The sequence below is a fragment of the Acipenser ruthenus genome, chromosome 3 (genome assembly GCF_902713425.1).
Source record: "Acipenser ruthenus chromosome 3, fAciRut3.2 maternal haplotype, whole genome shotgun sequence".
Taxonomy (NCBI): Eukaryota; Metazoa; Chordata; class Actinopteri; order Acipenseriformes; family Acipenseridae; genus Acipenser; species Acipenser ruthenus.
In genome coordinates, this window is record NC_081191.1 from 10,050,226 (window position 1) to 10,065,941 (window position 15,716).

General features: G+C 38.2%; 1 pseudogene; it reads right to left on the bottom strand.

Annotated features, from left to right (window-relative positions):
• LOC117394161 (PHD finger protein 14-like) overlaps positions 1–14,367 on the bottom strand; it is a 133,440-nt pseudogene extending 119,073 nt beyond the window's left edge.
• Positions 14,368–15,716: the final 1,349 nt, after the last annotated feature.

Here is a 15,716-nt window from a genome sequence, read left to right on the forward strand (position 1 = left end):
AAGACACCACTATGCTGAACCTGGACTCAGTAAGAGTATACTAACTAATTTACAGACCTGAGTTTTGCTGTACAATGATGTACAGCAAATATTCTCGTCAGTGGGTGCACAGGTTAGATGCATTCCCACCTCGAGCTGTAATATAGTCTTGAAGTAAAATGAACGAGAGAGATTTAATGCTATGCCGGGGTACCATGTAGTGTCTAATTTGTACAGACTTCACTGTATACTGACATAGAAACAATTCCTTCCTAAATTTTTGTATTGGCACAAATCTAAGTAGGGCCAAATCAAGCGCCAAAGTAGCAAGCACCAATTATGGGCCAGTGGGGACAAAACACGTAAACTAAATTGCATACCACGGTAAACTGTGAAATTGATAACCATGGTATGGAAAAATTGTATTTTTTTGGAATACCATAAAATCAGTATACTGTGACATCCCTAATGCGAGTAGGGATAACCCGACAGGTACCAACTAAGATGTGCCAATAGTAAGACTTGGACAATCCAAAGTTGCCATTAAAAAAACAATTAATGAGCCATCAGAATTTAACCAAAAGCTACCTTACAATAAGGCCCTGTTGTGCGTCACAAGGCACAACAAAATATAAATCATGACAGATTGAGACCTACAAAACATACAGGACCTTGCAAGAAAAACACTCCTGCACATCAATAACAAACTACTATACATTAGCATTTTCACAGACAAAATCATTCATCAAATTCTGATGCAAGGACTCTCAGAATGTGTCAAGCAACCTGCAGCTTTTATGAGGATGAGGAAGTTGCTCAATGAGTTGAACACCAAACTTCTGGACCACTCACAGAGTAAATGTATGCCCAGCCCTAGTCAGTTACTGAAAAGTCAGTTACTTTGAGTCAGTTCCTAGCTATTGTTGTATAAAATGCTAAAGTATACTCTGCACTGTGATGCAAGTTTGACTTGTGCATTGTTTTTTCTTTTGCCGCATCAATATTTTGTTTGGTTTTCTTGATGCTGGCAGCAGGACCACCACTAGTTACAGTAACAGATGTTTGTCCTGTTGGGGGTAAGTGGCACCGCACACTTTACCTTTACCAGCCAGGCTGAATAGGAGTCTCAGTCCTGTAAGTCATTTGAAGGGGAAACGTTTTCAGGACTTTGCAAATATGTATTGTCTATATTTCCTATCTGGAAACTATTCTGGCTTAATTATATCTTCTTGATGGCATATTTTATTTTATTTTTTATTTTTTTTAATTTAGTCGTTGTCAATTATTTGTTTATTATTTTTCTCCCAATTTGGAATGGCCAATTATTTTTAGGCTCAGCTCACCGCTACCACCCCTGCGCTGATTCGGGAGGGCGAAGACAAACACACGCTGTCCTCCAAAGCGTGTGCCGTCAGCCGACCGCTTTTTTTCACACTGCAGACTGACTCACCATGCAGCCACCCAAGAGCTACAGCGTCGGAGGACAACGCAGCTCTCGGGCAGCTTACAGGCAAGCCCGCAAGCGCCTGGCCAGACTACAGGGGTCGCTGGTGCGCGGTGAGCCGAGGACACCCTGGCCGACCTAAACCCTTGATTTAAAAAAGAGAAGTTTTTCAGTTTGTTCAAATAAACTGAAAGCCTTACAGTAGCCTCTTCATGTGCCTACACTGAAAACCAATTGCTGTTTTTAAATAAAATTATGATGATTAAATATATTTAAAATGGTACTAATATGCAGAAAATAAATGGGAAATAATTCTGTTAGCTTTTCATTTTTCTTGAGACAGTCATATATTACACTGTACTAAAGCCGAGTACAGTAGCTGCCTGGCTTTAGCATTCTGTATGTAGCTCCAAGGGCTGACATTGCAAAGCTGTTTTTGCACATCAAAGCCCCTCGCTGTTTCAAGGTTACACCGATTTAGTAAAGCACGACTACATATAATTTCTTATATTATATGCAGTTGGCAGTTCACACATGATCTTTCATCTCAGTTTTCCCTTTTCTGTTAATCTCAGCCACACACCATTTTAAAAAGATAAATGAAGGTTTGATTTAAAAATGCAACGTTTGACAAGATGTTTCTGGGCACAGTAGAGAAGAAGTCGACAGATAGACATAAAACAATTCTAATGTCCCAACTTAGCAAGACAGAATAACAGCTTCTCCATCGAGAGCCAGAGATGGCAACACTATTATACATTTCATAAAAGTTCATTACAAATACACACAGGTCTGGGAGGTGCACAGATAATATGGTGCAACAGTTATTTCAAGCCTTAATTGATTGTAAATGGATTATTTAGAAACATTTACAAAAATACAGTCAAACCCATTTACAACGTATCTGGGATAACATACACACTGATAAAAAGAACCAGTATCATGGAACCGAATAAAATCGTATTAAATCCTGTTTAAATTATCCTTTTAGTACATACTCTGATAGTGCATACTTCCTGTTATTATGCATGCACCGCGATGGCACGCAGTGGTCTGTGCTGCGCATATTGCGTACTCGTAGGCCTACTTCTTGCTGTTTGAACTTGACCTTGCTCTCTATTACTGTAATTTAGGCAGTATTATCATGGCCAACACTAAAAGATTGTCAATTTCACTTAAGGACAAACTGTACATTATTGGAGAAATCTTAAAGGGACGAAAGCAGTCAGAATTATGCTGTCAAAGAGCTAAAGGCAGTCGCTGAGGAAGTCGTCTAAGGCCTTGTCCACATTACAGCAAAAAAAGTTGACTACCGAGTTCAAAACCAATTTACTTTAACCCTAGCCCAACAGCGTTAGAGCGTCCAGATTGCCATGAAATGAAACCGAGTTAGTTTAACCCAGCTGTTGTTGAAAAAACACTTCGCTGGATGACTGTATCCCAGAAACCACTGTAATGTATACACGTTCTCCTTTCTTTTTTTGCCCCTCGTAAATTGTCGTTTAATTTAATTGAACAAGGGAGCAGAACAGAGGAGCTACGAGAAAGTGCCTAAGTAATAAAAAGGGGAAAAAATTCGTATGGGCGAAAAAATGCCCAAGCCATAGTAAATAAATTAGATGGGCATTTACACAAAGGGAAAATCTGAGGCGGATAAGACGTTCTTTAATTTAATTAAAAGTCGAAATAAAGACCTTTTAACTTACAAATATGCAATATGATCTAAGCTAATTTAAAAAGTGTTTTGGACACATTTTAAGTTTTGTGTGTACTATAGTACATTAGCATATCTGACTGTACCAATGGAATATGACAAGAAAAAATTCTCCTGTATTTTAATTCGGGATTGTCTTTTCTTTATTCTCGTCTCATGTAACCAAGGGGATTATGGCAACGTACTACTGCAAAGCCCTAGGGGATATCGGAGGACACTGTGCAACCAGACTCGAACACGGTTCACATCCAGATTACAGTTAAACCAGTTAATCTAACCCAGTTATGCCGACAACCGAGTTAGAGACTACCCCGAGTATGTGTCAAACTCGGTTGTTGAACTCAGTTATGAACCGTGTTTAGTGTGGATGCAAATCGATTTAACCACTGTTAAACAGGTTTTGAACCCTTAACTCGGTTCTAAAACGCTAATGTGGCCAGGGCCTAAAAGACTTCTTAAAATAGCGTACAGACAAGGATTACTGCTGTTCTGTACCTGAACTGATAGCTTGTATGGTAATGATTATTGACTTATAATATTATTTGTATTATTATTATTATTATTTTTATTTATTTTTTTATTATTATTATTATTATTATTATTATTATTATTATTATTATTACTATTATTATCAGTTTTATTATTTATATAATGTATTATTACAGTACTGTATTTTTTTATTAATTTGTTTATTTTACTAATTACAGTACAGTATTATTCAGTACATTAATTACATGTTTTTCGTTATTTTTTATGATTCAATTAGCTGACCATCTTTATCCAAGGCAACATGGAATTACTGTATTAAATAATTAAAATACAGAACGTTGCATACTGTATAGTAATGTACAGTACTAGTTATATGTTACATTGTTTCTTCTGTAATAAACTTTTATACTACATACATTGTATATGTACATTAATCAATTAATACTGTACTAGGTTTTGATTTTTGTGCTGATTTGGCAGGTATGTGCATGTATCTGGTTATTACATACCTCGGTTATAACATACTGCTTGTACGGTCCCAAGGCAGACGCTGTATCAGAGTTTCACTGTAATGAGATGTACTAAAGCTGTGGGCAATTGCGACACTTACAATTGCATTAATTTGTTAAGAACTTTTGAAAGCATGTTTTAAACAGTCGTAATTGTTGCTGGCATTTCCCAGTCCGCTTTTTTCTTGTGTGTTGCCAGTTGTGCTCAATGTATTTTCGAGACGAACACCCAAGTACCTAATTTTCATTAAAGTCAGTCCAGGGTGTACTTACAAGCCTTGAAAACAATTTTCTATGACATTTCTGGATAGACTGTACACATGTGCCACTAACTCCTCCATCTCATTCTGAGCATCTGTTTAGGACCATGATCTATTGTGTGTTAATTGTCTAGGCTACTAAGTAGACCAAGTTAAAAATAATAATAATTAAAGTAAAATAAAAAAACCCTAAAATCATTTAGTTTCAATTTAAAATAATCTTTTATTTGCATTGTACACCAAAAAAAGTGTGCTAGGTATTCATCTGATTTTACTACTGTACTGTTTAGGCCTACTGTACAGATTAATATTTTTACATAATGTAATGTGTAGCTGTGACGGGGGACTGCCCCGTCTTTATGAACGTGGTTGGGACTGGCAGGGAGGGGGTTAAAATTCCTCCCTGCCAGGAAAACATGTGAGAATGGGGGATAAAAGCCAGGGGAGAGGCCCTGGCTAGGAGGAGAGAGTTCCAGAAGGAGAGGAAGTAACTGTTTGTCTGTGTGTGCTGTTTTGTAAGTGTTTGAAAACCAGTGAAGGCAACGCCCAGCCTGGAAACTTTATTTGTAAGTTTTGTTTTGTGTTTATTTAGTGTTTGAAACCTTTTTGTTTGGCCCTTGTGCCTGTTTATTTGATTATTTTTTGTTTATTAAAAAGCTTTATTTTTAATTTTATACTGTCTCTGAGTCTCAAACCTCTGCTAATCCTGTCACATTTGGTGTCAGAGTGGGACAACGCTACCTGGAGGCTCAGGGCAGTATTTTTTTGTTTGTTTGTTTTTTTGAATTGTGTGGTTTTTTTTTTTTGGAAAAAAAAGAGAAAATGGGCAGAAGAAGCAGGCAGCGGCAGCAGCGACAGCAACACCAAAAGCTGCTGCCACCCCAGCTGGAGGAACCAGCCAGCCTTTTTCCCTGGTGCTCTTGGTGCGGGAAGGTGGATCATCTGTGGAGGTCCTGTCCAGATGGGCCGCCAGCTGACTGGTGTGGGCGCTGTGAGGCGGATGGCCACAGCTGGGCAGGATGCCCCCACAATCTGGACCAGGAGCAGCTGCAAACCCCATCCTCGGCAGCCACCCCACCACTTCCAACATCACCGCCTTCACCACCATCCCAGGAAATATGGGACTGGTTGATGCACCCTGAGGCGGACCTCTTCCACGACCTCCCCATAGTTATCAACACGCTGTGGCGTCGAGATGGGGGGAGGTGGGAAAAGTGGGAGGAACAGCATCACCCGGCGTCCTTCGCAGAGCTTGCCATGATGGTCGTTAACTACCTGGTGGTAGATATGGGAGAGGCCCCAGTCATTCAAACAAAGAAGGTGGAGCTGTCGTCCCGAGAGCCAGAGAGGGGTGAGCTGTCGTCCCGAGAGCCAGAGAGGGAGGAGCCGTCGTCCCGAGAGCCAGAGAGGGAGGAGCCGTCGTCCCGAGAGCCAGAGAGGGAGGAGCCGTCGTCCCGAGAGCCAGAAGGGGAGGAGCCGTCGTCCCGAGAGCCAGAAGGGGAGGAGCCGTCGTCCCGAGAGCCAGAAGGGGAGGAGCCGCCGTCCCGAGAGCCAGAAGGGGAGGAGCCGCCGTCCGGAGAGCCAGAAGGGGATCTCAAGATGAAGAAATTTAATTTACACACTGTGTACATATGGACAAATACAGACAGGATTTGACCTTTTTTTCTTTATTTATTAACTCATGCAGGTGAATCTGTCCCTAGATGGCCCTTCCTAGTTTTACTCCTTAAAAAAAACTGAGTGCAAATCCAACCAACACGTTCTTTCACTGTAAGGCAATACTTTTGATTGGTTTATATTTGGGAAATACATCTCAAGCGGTTAGTTCATTATAATCTTCGAAATCTGGGATGAATTTGAAAAAAGAACTGAAAAATATGATTGCATTGAGAAAATTGAGAAATACATAAATAAAATACTGATTCAAATAAAGCTAAGAAACACTTAATTTACTGAAGAAAATGTAAGTAATATAGTATAATACATTTCCTCTCGCAGCCGCCTGATGTTTTCCAGAAGCTATTTTAGGTCCAGCACTTTAATTGGCTAAACTTGGCAAGTCTTCTGGTGATCAAAAGTGGTTGCCTCAAACTAGGTCTCCCAGTTTCCTGGAACAGTTTTACAGCCACTGTTCCTAGAAAAGTGCATGTGTTCCCAGAGTTTTAATACCATATCATTTTCTTAATTAATTCAGATATTATGCAGTTAACTATTAAGATATGGGAAAGCAATATAGTTACCTTTATGTACGGTTACTCCACAGTTGTCACACTGTATTTTTTCATCTACATCTTCACTGTTATCACCTAGGCACATGCAACAGATCAGTATGTGATCCATCTTCTGAGAGCTCCTGTTCTGGCTTTTGTCTAGCTGCAGTGAATCATACATTTTTTAAAGAAAATCAAGAGAGAATTGATTTTGTATATCTAAAAGCTGGTGATGAGAATTACTCAACCGATGCACATTGGGCCAAAAACAGAACAACATTTTGAGCTACTGCATGGATTTCTTTTGGTGTGTGTTTTTGACAATTTATTCATTTTATTTATATTTATTTGCTATACAAAACACCACCAAACTTAACTAAACAGATTGTTTTTCTTTTGTAATGAATTAAACAAATAATATATATATATATATATATATATATATATATATATATATATATATATATATATATATACACATACACACACACATTTCGTAATTTAGAGGCGAGTGAAAACGTTAAAAAAAAAAAACAATGCCACTCACTGCGCCACGTTTGGCTGTTGAATCAATGAAAACTCACTGGCCTCCCAATAAGCATTTTGAATGAAGCATCTCAAAGTGCTTAGAGCACAACTGCAGTACGATGAGCAATAACCGAAGCTGTAAAATCAGCAGTCTTATTCCACTCAACAACAATCTTTCATAAACCTGAGAAAAGCAGCAGGATAGTAGCCATGTTAATCAATACTGTTTATTGACGATTAAGATATATTGTGCCATTATACTATAATGACTTGTTAATACTTTATAATTTGCAATGCAATGTTTTGTGAATTACAGCATCATTTTTTTTTAGATACTTAGAAAATAAATAGAACATTTAAAAGTAATTAAAAATAGACATCTGCACCTCATTATTTTTGCACTGAGATACTGAGGCTATCATTCGTCGTTTGGTTTTGGCTTTTTTTTTGCTTTCATCCTCGCTCCTGCTACTGCTGTCATCTTCATCATTTTCATCATCATTATCCTCATCCTCATCACTCCCACTTCCACTTCCATCGTCCTCTTCATCCCTTCCCCCTTTCTGCACTGTAGCTTTACCTTTTTTCTTCCCAGCAGTTGGTCGCCAGTCATTGTCGTCCTCACTGTCACAGTCATCCATCTCATTCAGCTCTTCCATTGTGATGAAATCTAACATAGGTCTGTTTCTGCGCAAATTCCACTTTTTGGGCTCTGAGGGAGACTCTTCTGTAGTGGCACTGGCAGTGGCCTCACCTTCCAGAACTTTCTCAGTTTTCTTCTTGCATTTGGTGACAGCCTCCTCTTTGCTCACAGATCCACATGGTTCACTGTCTGTTTTTTCTTTTGTGACAGATGTTTCTTCAGTGTTCAGACTTTCAGGCTGCTCTTCGCAAATCGATCCTCCTTCTTCCTCCTCTTCCAGAGCATTTGCTTCAGAGTCACTGTCTGATCCTCCAGCACTCTCCTTTGACCCATCATCATCACTTCCATTCCCACTGCCTTCTGAGCTTGTCAATTAAGGAGCAAAAATAAATAAATACAAATAACTTGCAAGAATACTGAATAACAGACGGTCTATCGCTATACCTCACAAAACAACAGCAACTTGTGCAAACTCAAATTTTCATCACTTATGAAAAATTATACTTTAAACATATTTTGCCTCCATTACAATATATAACTGGTAAAGTTACAGTCACCAGTAAATAGCAACTAGACTAATCCTGTTGCTATAAAAGTTATGCTGAAGAAAGCAGTACCTATTTAGCCTAGTACAAAAAAGTTTTAGTGGAGACCTAATCAACGTCTTTGAAATATTAAAAGGAGTCAACAAAGTTAATGTAAGTCACTATTTCATAAGCAGCATACAGCAGGACCAGAGGATTCAGTTGGTCCAGGTCAGAGGGTAGAAAACATGGGGCAGCAGTCTGGAGAGGTGGTTAGGGCTCTGGACTCTTGACTGGAGGGCCGTGGGTTCAATCCCAGGTGGGGGACACTGCTGCTGTACCCTTGAGCAAGGAACTTTACCTAGATTGCTCCAGTAAAAACCCAACTGTATAAATGGGTAACTGTATGTCAAAAGTAATGTGATATCTGTATGTATAATGTGAAATAATGTGATATCTTGTAACAATTGTAAGTCGTCCTGGATAAGAGTGTCTGCTAAGAAATAAATAATAATAATAATAATAGAAAACACTTTGTTTATTTATTTTACACAATGATTGGTGTGTTTGAAATGGGTGAATGCATTATGCTGATGCTGTTGAATCAACCTTTCAGAATCAATGTGACAAAGTTCCAAGGTCAATCAGTGACTAGGAACTGTACAAGCATTCAAGGGCCAAATGCCTTTCTCGTGTTTGAAACTTTTCTTATACCATGTATACTTTTTATGTTCACCCACTAATTAATAATGCAACAGAGCAAAACAAAAATATCTTTGCTTATTATCGATGTCAAGATTCTTTTTTCAATACCATTTGCAAATTAAATGTGAGTGGCCTCATTAATTCCCACAATAGCCAGGCAATCAGAAACAATAGGGAGACAGAAATCAAATAACTTGTTGTCAATAACAAATGAACATGAAAAAACCTGAATCAGCCTTTAACTTCCTTAACATCAGTTGCAGATATGCTCAACAGATTTTATCGATAATACATACAAATAAATGGCTACCAAGACTATTGTGAAACAGTTCAAAGCATTTTTACAATTCATTTCAGTAACTTTGGCTATGAAATAAAAAAAATAAACTGTTAATAGGAGTGTTTAGGGCATAGTTCTCAATACACTCTCCAAGGTTAAAGAATAGAGAATTCATCCTGACAGGAGGGGGCAGGACAAATAAAAATATATATATTTACAATTGTGCACAGTAGGCTGCTGAACAAAAATCTATTTACAGTGGCGCATGCTGCTGCCACTTCTGCTGTTCAACTAAAAAACCTGGATGCAGGCAAATTATTTGGCAGACATATACATCTGTGCTGGTACAGTCGGTTGGAGACCTTACCTGATTATGTGTGTATAATCTATTTAGACTGTACTTTAAATACGAAAAATACAAGAGATTGGACAGGAGAAAGGGCCTTCCAAATCAATGAATACATCAATAAAATATGTTCACTTCCTTGAAAGAATTTCAGGTACCACTCAATGAGGAACAGTCAAGTTCATATCAGCACATCAAATCAGTTCTGTTCTCCCTGCCAATGGTGTTCCTACCCCCCACACTGAAAATGAAAGGGGCTAATACATTTTTTTTTTTATAGAAACAGAAAAAAATATACATATTTCCAGCATAATCTTCAACTTGTGAAGCCAGTTAGTAATCCTTTACCTGAAGCATCACCAACTTCAAAATCACTGTCGTCCGAACTATCATAATCTAGAGCTTCCAGCAGAGAAGCTGCCAAGGGCTTCACTTATCTTCTCTTTGAACTGCGTTCCACTGTGAACAATAAGAAGTTAAAATCCATTAAGGTGAGATAATGTTGAGGGAAAATGAGTTCAACATTTGAGAAATCCATGAAATAAAGATCAGTTACAAAGTAAAATTTGGCATTTATTTTCAAAAATGTTTCTCCAATCTTTAACTCCTATAATTAGAACTAAACAACTACATAATATAATTCAAGATTAATCAAGCTGTTTGATTCTTAGTTTTGTAACATTTTCTTTCCTCCTTTCAAATGCTTTGAAAATGCAGTTCATCCCTTATTTGTGTTTTTTTTTTATTTGCATTTTGTGTTAATAAAGCTGACATTTTCAATTAACTGAAACTATTTTCCCATAAAGTTGCATTACATTGTAACAATAAACATAACAATAAATTATTTGGAAACAGCAGAATTTATAAGCTTGGCAATGTGTAATAGTTACAAAGCATTAGTTTGTATGTATATTTTTTTCAGTTTTTATTAATAAAATAAAATTTTACATGCTGGGCTGTTGTTAAAAAAGCCAATGTTCAACAATATGGAACTGTTTCATAACATTCTTAAATTAAATAACTGAATTAAAAAATAACTAGCTTCATGAATAGGGCTCAATACAACTAAATTTTCCTAAAGATCAAAACGAAAAACACCACCATGCCATTTTTACAAGTACAAACCTGACTGTTGCTGCGTCCTGCCTTTACTGTACTGTTTCACATTTAAACAGTCATGAACACAATAGCTTTTAGATTTATTTTCACAATATATGTTGGTTTACCATAGTCACTTTTGTACCTTACTATCATTTGTGAAATGAAAATAAAGCTCTTAACTATACAAAACTACAATAAGTGTTGTATTGCCGGTTTCTGCTTCAGACTAAACGGTTTACATAAAATTACATTTGGCAGTTGAAGATCAGTTACAATAGGGAGTCGAAGATTAGTGCTAATCGGGGTCTTTGAAATCACAGCAAGTCAAAGATAATCTACACTGCAAGTACAGTACAACACTTAAAACTGGCATCAGGTGCGGGGTGGCGCGGGGCGGGGCGGGGCAGGGGGGGTCATTTTGCAAGAGACTCTGGTAAGCATACCTTGTGAAGTTAGAACTTGTATAAATGGCTGAAGGAGGGTGCATGTAATAGATGCAGTATATTAAACACATTCTGTTTTGTCTCTAATGTACTGCAAGGAATATTGTGAACTGACTAATAAAGTCCATATACATGTTAGAGTGTGGGTATAAGTTAGTTCAGCTTGCTAAAAAAAAAAAAACTTTTACATACGAGTTCCCAAGAATTTGATATCTCAAACAATCTGGTTTCAGTTCTGTGAAACCTGACCAACTTTCTGAACCAAAAGTAGCACAATTAGTCAAGTGGTCCAATATAACCTTCAATAGCTCAGCCAGTCGAGTACCATTGATGTGTGCATTAAGTTGCCTATATTACAGCAATAACCTTATGTACTAATATAATTTTAGATGATTCAGTTTCATTAATTCTATTAAAAACAGTTATTAAAAAAGTACATCTAAACTGGTGATATATATATAATGTCAGATATTTTCTTCAAATACATTTTCTTAAAAAATGTGACTCAACCACCAAATTGCTTATTAATAAAATAATTAGAAACAGGAATTATTGTGTAATGAGCTCAAACTACAAAACCTGACAAGGTTTTTTTTTATTAGTAAAAAATATCAATTAACTTTTTTTTTCATCCAGTATAGTCCCCACAGCTGGGCTGTACATGTTTAAATCGGTTAGTACAAATATGTAGCCAAGTGAATTAAAATAAAATAAGGCATACAAGTTGGATACAATATTTTATATACAAATAATGTTGCTTATAATTTAACGTACTACATACATCATGTTGCTGGTTTCTATTATTACAGACAAAGTAACAATGCTAAACAAGCGACGATAAAATAAACAAAACGCAGCCCGTTTCAACGCCAATGAGGTACACCTTCTGACACCTTTGATTTTGTATGAAAAAGAACGAATGCCGTACTTGTAGTTATCAATCATATTCAGTGAGTAACATAACATCAACAGTACAGGTACACGCATTCGTCCCCGTTCTTTAAACAAATGCATTAGATTCGCTTTACTGGCTTAATATAAATATTGAAATGCAACAATAAAAACAAAAAAACACTTACTTATAATTTCACGTTTTTAACAGAACAACTTAATATATTTGCTGTAAATGACTCCTCTCTGAACCAGCAATGTGCTCTACGTTTTGAACACAAACTGGTGACGTTCTTTGTGGGCGGGACTTCTAAAACCATGGCAACAAAGCAGCAGCATACCTTCTTTCGAGCACAAAAATCACAACCATTTTGCAACATGAACTGAAGGTACTGAGATCTCACTACTTACAAAGCACATAAGAATGGACTCAATAAAGACTTAAATTTTTTAAATGCAGAATGTCAAGATCAATTTCAGGATTACTTTGCATAGGGGACAATAATAAAATAAAATAAATTAAAATATTGTACAGATAATCTAATATATAAGCATTTCATTTATATCATTATTAACATATTTGTTAATCTTAATGTTTTAATAGTTCATGTTCAATGCATAACTCATATCTCTTATTTTCAAATGTAGTAGAAAAAAAAAAAGTTTTGGAGTTTCTTTGTAACCAATGGAAGATCAGCTTTTTCCACAGCTAGCCAATCAGAAGTGATAGTGTGTAGGTGCTCTTCAGAAATGTGCATGGCTCTTTCAAAATATATCTCCGGAGTGTTTTTCTAGCAACAGAATACATAAGGGAAAAAAAATCGAAAACAATTTGTCCAACGGGGCAAAGTGTAACAGCAAAACTTGTTGTCCCAAACACAAATCTCGTTGTCCTGGGCGTCGGGCGATATTAATTGCACAACCCTGACTAGTATCTGATTTCTTAAATTGCCTGTACTATTAGATATCTGATTTCTTATATCAATGATTTTTGTATTAGTGGTTCATAAAGTCATCGCCGCTTGCTGGCAGTGCACCCAAGGAGGGCTCCTTCTGGTGGTTTGTTAATTTAGCTATTGTTTTAAAAAGAAACCAAGGATTATCTTTATTTGTTTCTATAAGATTTGAGTAATAGGTTGATCTAGCTGAAGACAGAGCAGCCTTATATTATCTTTCCAGGCGAGTAAAAAAAACCTGCAATTTAGTGTCTTTCCAGCTACGTTCTAGTTTCCGGCGTGTACATTTAAGTGTATGTGTAGTTTCATTAAAACATGGGGAGAATCTTTTAAGAGACACTTTCTTATTTTTGATAGGTGCTACAGCATTAAAGAGATTGGTTAGGATGGTGTTATAATTATCTACTAACATATCAACTGATCCTGACTGAATGGGAACTTGACTAGGTAAGATTTCCAAAAATATATTAGTGAATTATAAGGACGACATATAATATAGCGCATTGTGTGCTTGATAGAACTAGGTAGTGATATTTCAAAAAGGCGGAATGGTCTGAAAACGTGAGGTCTGTAATTAATAGATTTGGAATATTTAAACGCGAGTGATGACTAAGTCTAAAGTATGGCCATGAGTATGGGTGTGGCCAGTAACGTGTAGAATAAACCCAAATGAGTCTAGTGATGACCTAAAAGTTATAGCGAAGGGATCTTGATCCACATCAACATGAATATTAAAGTTACCTAACATTATAATCCTATCATGCTTGACAATCATTGTAGATAAAAATGCACCAATTTTAGTAAGAAAAGGAGAATTAGGTCTAGGGGGTCAGTAAATAACTATAATCCCGGCACTAGAGAGATAATGAAACAGAAAGTATTTCAAATAGCGAAAAACCACCTGTACTTTCAAGATTAAGGTTGAACTCCTCACCAGAAATGGTAGCAATCCCACCACCCGACCTATAGGACGTGCCTTCTGATAGAAAGAGCAACCCATGTGACAAGCCTCTACTAGTGGTACAGTCTCGTCCTGTTTCAGCCAAGTCTCAAAGCTGGACCAGCGAGAAGCTGACCCGCAGTTTGCCAAGCTCAGCCCTGGGAGGGTGAAGCTGAGAGTGGCGCGCCTACACTGTCCTGGCTGCCGAAGGTTGTTGCCTTGGTACAGGCAATAACAACCAGTGGTCGCCAGCGCCTCAGCTCCCAGGGCCAGGTCTGCTGGAACTGCCAACCTGGCACCTGTGGGCGCAATGCCCGACAGCGGTCTCCCCACCGCAGGTTCAAGATCTCCGACAGACTCTGGGCTCGCGTAGATGGGGAACCATGGGCCCACTTCCAGAACCATCGTGGGACTAACATCATCCAACAGCACAGCTGGGGGAGTGGGGCGCAACTCGTCCCAGAAGGAGCTGACATCTTGCCCACCTCCTACATTGGTCTACCAACCCCAGCTGTAGTCGTGGGGAGAACGATGCATTGAAGAGGTCCCCTGCACCGCGGTGGTGGACACCAGGTTTAGCGAACCACCGGGAGCCAGCAGCACCGCCTTGAACCTACTACCGTGCAGCTGCACACAGTGCCTGCTGAAGAATCTGACCCTGGGGGAATTACCTTTTCTATCTACCATGATGTCCTTTGCTCGGTCTACCCACGCCGACGCAACAAGCCACTAGCCATGTGACGTAAATTTAAATGTGTTAAAATTCTGAGTTGTGCTTAGTGGGGTACACATGAACACTGCCAGCAGTTCTCTTTATCAACAGTAAGTCCCACAGTTTGAAACAATTTGTAAGAATTGATCAATTCTGAAGTTTTATATTGAAAGATAAAATCAAGATAGAAGTTCCGCTCATATAATAGTGAAGCCTCAGTGCTTCACAAAATAGGTCTGTTTCACGGTGCAATTAAGGTACCTTTTTCTGTATGCATAGCAATCTTTAGCATATCAAAAAACAGAAAATCGTGCAAAAATTACACTATCATGCACTGCCTATCTTGATTTTAGTGGAAGGCTGCACTGTGTTTCCTATAGGATGTTATGCTTGCGTATTGTTCACCATTGGCTGTATTGGAAGTTCAAGCTTAAACACCACCCACTTTTTCTAAATTGGGTGAGCAAAATAGCTGCAAGCGGGAGTAAGCATCATAAAGTGGACAGTGAAAAACGTTTGTTTAATCCAAACTGGACGGCTGATTTTCTCTTCTTTATGCCATTGCATTTAATTGCAAATGATACCAAGCCACTGTAGCAGTCTGTAAAGTTGCCAATGTGAGGCGTCACTTTGAAACCAAGCACAGTCATTTCAACGCGGCCTATCCTTCTGGCAGTGTAGTAAGACTTGACGAAATTGAAAGCCAGCCAGGAGCCGCGCCCTGCTATTTTAATTAGTTCATGGCATCCGATATCGTAACGTAATGTAGGGAAAATTGATTGTGTAGAATGAGAGAATTGATAGGTCAATGATGAAGTGTTTCTTTCCTGAGTACTTGCGAGTTACGATGTCGAGAGGGTTCATGCAATAGATAGGGAAAGGGGGGGCTATGAGTGGACCGACCATTAAGCCTTTCTTGATTTCGGCTTGAATGAGACAGCTGATGTGTTTTGGCTCGATTATGGTAGAATGCAGATTTTTGCATACACAGGATGATGATGGGATTTCAGAAAGTCTGGTGGAGAATCAATCTGTTCGACAA